General features: G+C 46.3%; 1 long non-coding RNA gene across 1 annotated transcript in view; it reads right to left on the reverse strand.

The window, feature by feature from the left end:
- Positions 1–517: 517 nt before the first annotated feature.
- The window catches only part of LOC129666778 (uncharacterized), a 29,806-nt gene continuing 26,631 nt past the window's right edge, over positions 518–3,692 (reverse strand). The window contains exons 2-3 of the long non-coding RNA XR_008718652.1: positions 734–799; positions 518–626 (exon numbers count right to left, since the gene is read on the reverse strand). This is a non-coding gene — a long non-coding RNA (uncharacterized LOC129666778). The remainder of the gene's footprint in view (positions 627–733; positions 800–3,692) is intronic.

Genomic DNA, 3,692 nt, shown 5'->3' on the forward strand with positions numbered 1-3,692 from the left:
TGTCCATCAGGACGCAAAAGAAGTGGCTAACAATCCACAGCCATACATCGGCTTCCATCCTCTCCAGGCCGAGCCAATGCTTTTCTACCAGCCTTCCCAATACAGGAAAATGCAAAGGGCAACCTTACACCATCATCATCGGCATCAGCACCACCATGCAACCAACCTGGTCCTCATGAGGCCTACTAACTGCTTAGCTCACTGTTATCCAATCACTACTCACCAGCTTTGGCTCTTGCTGTGGCAGCAGTAGACACTGGCCAAACCTTCATGGAGAGCCCCCAAATGAAAAGTCATAGTACCGTGCGATGTGCCAGGTGAATGAGGCAACGACATGTGACAATCTACGCATCGGTTAGATGAAAGAATTCTGTTTCTGTTGCACCTTTTGCCTGCATTTGTATTGCATCCACACATTAGAGAACAATACAGAAGATCCATCCATATTAAACATCCAAAACTGTTCAGGGGAGGAAAGGGAGAGAGAAATTTTACTTTGGTATAGTTGTGTGTTTCCTCGATGGAAGCTTCCAGTCAGTCAATGAGAAATGTCTTTGACGTCTGCCCTTATGATACACACCATTAGGTGCCAAGTCATGGAGGGGACCTGGGATCCTCTTTGAAACCTGTTGGCAAAGGCTGTGTGAGACTTTGGAAGACAGAGGACACAGAGGGGGCTGAAAGACAGAATCCAACATGGCTCCCGTAGGAGCAGAACAAGGGTAGATTGTACCTTCTCTCTCCACTGCGACTTCAGGAGGATTGTGTTCGCTTTGAAGTCATTCCCAAGGTTTGTTTTCTAGAAGTTAATAAAAAAACCTTCAGGCTATGTGTGATGGGGGGCACTCATGATCCCGGCACTCTAAGAGCAGAGGCAGAAGGACTGCAGCAAGTTCATCAAGGCTTGTCTGGTCTACACAGCAAGTTCCAGGCCAGCCAGTGCAAACGCAGCAAGACCGTCTCCCAAAACCCCAAACAAACACTCAAAAAACCTTCAGGAAACACACCGTTGTAGAGGGGTAGAATTCAGTATCATATGTCTAGTAAGAAGTAAAATGTTGCGTTTTGTCGAACATAAACAAATATTAATATGCAGTAAAGAAGACAAGCAGAAGCCCGGTGTGAGGAGTGGATTGAATTCTTAATTGACTTGTGATCATGTCTGATCACCCATTCTCTCCCTATACTCATTACAACTACTTCACAAAGAAGCCCATTCATTTTGTATCAGTCGTGTCTCTCTAATGAGAAATAAATGAGGGATCCTCTTTTTAATTGCCCTAGTGTGAGTCCCCTTTTTAGTTATAATGTGCTGCCCAAAGCCTGCTGCTTAGGGGCTCTTCCTGCCTTTAAGGGCTTGTGAGTGCCTCTCAGCAGCTTCCTTGCTGGAATAAAAAGGGGCCCCTCACAGCACCTCAGCTGCACACAATTAATCCCCTGCCAGGATGCTGTTGGTTGAATGATTCAGCAGCCTTTCAAAGGGCCTGACTAATCTTCATGCACAGCCAACATGTGCTACGAGGAAGTTAATCCAACATGCAACATCAAGAAATTAACCAGATTTACTCACGGGGGGGGGGGGGGGTGGGGTTAAGGCTCACAAGCCAACAGAGGAAGGCTGAGAGGGGCAAAGAAGCCCCACGAGGGCAGCAACTCTGTCCTGAGGACATGAAAATGTCCTCCCAACCAAGGCCAGGCAAGTCCCCCTGATGCCCACTAGCTTTGGCACTTGGCACTTTGTAAATCAGTATTATTTTGAGGGAAACAAATTCTGTAATGAAGTAAGTTTTGGAAACAATGTTAAATCAGATTTTGTTCCTAGCATAAAACTTCTCGGAGTTTATACTTTACGTTGCTAATGGGTCTACTTTCCTCTTATATGAATGCCCTATAAAAGAGTGAACTTGTCAAAACTAAGAAATTAGCCTCGGTAGATTACTTTTAGTTAAAGACATTGTAGGTTTTACCTGTTTCCGGTTGGTTGGATTTCATTCCACAACACTGCCCCATCCCCCAAATCCAAGGTCATATTGAATTTAGTCAAATGCAACTGTAAATTTTTGATAATTTTCTTTTAAAATAATTGTAGATTTACAAAAAAGTGCAAAAACAAAACGCACACAGAGCTTGCCCTGTGCCCACCACACAGTTTTCTCAGTCACGGCATTCTGTGTAACTCTGCCATGTCAAAGCCGTGAAGCATCAGCGTGAAACGGAGTGTATTTGGTGTCACACACATGCATTTCCCAGTCAGAGACAATCATGAACCCCATCCTACCCCAGGACCAAGAAGCTCAAATGTCTTCCCAAAACACAAAGTCAGTCTCTTGGCCCCAAGAGGACATTAGCACACACAGGAGGACCGGGGAGCATTCTGTCCCTCGAGCACACTTCTCAGAGACAAATGTTGTCCTGGAGAGACCTCAACATTCTGAAAAGAGCCGGTCTGTGACTAGGAGTTACAACGGCACAGATCCAGACCCTTAAATGTCATTGAGCTGTGCTCTGATCCTTCCTTTCCTTTATAACCTCAGCTCTGCTCCCCAGAGCATGTGTGTTACATGAACAGGAAATATAGTGGCCACGGTGGGCTGGCCGACAGTGCAGCACCACACGCCAGCCCTGACTACCTGAAACCAGGCAGCCCACACAGCGCATCGCAGTGTAGAGACTCCAGTCCACATCTCAATGTCCTAGAACCAGTGATTCTCAATCTTTCTGATGCCGGGACCCTTTCGTACAGTTCCTCATGTTGTGCTGATCACCTCCCACCATAACATGTATTTTGTTCCTACTTTGCAACTGTGATTTTACTGCTGTTATGAATGGTAATATAAATATCTGATACGTGACCTCCTAGAGGGGGTCGCGACCCACGGGTTGAGAACCACTGCTCTAAAACATCTTTGGGGTGGAATGAGGTGAGATCTTTACTATTTTGCACAGCCTCTTCGGTGTGGCTGCTTTGACCCTGAGTTTGATAGATTCTGAAAACAATATCTCTTTTATGTGTAAAACAGACATTCGGCTCACCCCCAGGGCCCTGCCTCTCCTAGAGCCAGATCACCATCTTTTACACTCATGTCCTATCCCCAGCTGCCATCCTCGAGACCATGGATGACTCTGTGGGTGCGACTGGGAAGGCTTCTTAAGCCACATGGATTTACATTTTGGTGAGACTGGTTCAGCGCAGTGCCTGGTCCACAGATCCATGGCCTCCCAGATCCTGCCAAGCTAGAGCTTCATGCCTGTCACCAGCAAGACCTGTGCTTTGAGCTTCACACGGAGATGGAGTAGATTACGAGATGCCGTACATTAGCTCTGCCCCGGTGAGCCTGACACACGTGCACGCAAGGGTACGGCGCTGAGTCCGCATCGAAGATTAGGTCATAAAGCTCTTGACCAGGAGTGAGAGTTCAGGCAATGGTCACAAGACGGTTTTCACCCCTGTGAGTAGACTCGGGAGTCAACCAGCAGCCTTGATATCATTAATAATGAGCTGTCACAAGACTGTCCCAGCAGGCCAAGGGAGTGAGAGGGGGATGTATAGATTTTGGTGAACAATTCATGAGGGTGTCCCGTCTTTAAAAAAGAAAGAGAGAGGAAGAGAAAGAGGAAGAAAGAAAGAAAGAAAGAAAGAAAGAAAGAAAGAAAGAAAGAAAGAAAGAAAGAAAGAAAGAAAGAAAGAAAGA

Source organism: Psammomys obesus, unplaced genomic scaffold (assembly GCF_907164565.1).
Source record: "Psammomys obesus unplaced genomic scaffold, mPsaObe1.curated_primary_1811, whole genome shotgun sequence".
Lineage (NCBI taxonomy): Eukaryota > Metazoa > Chordata > Mammalia > Rodentia > Muridae > Psammomys > Psammomys obesus.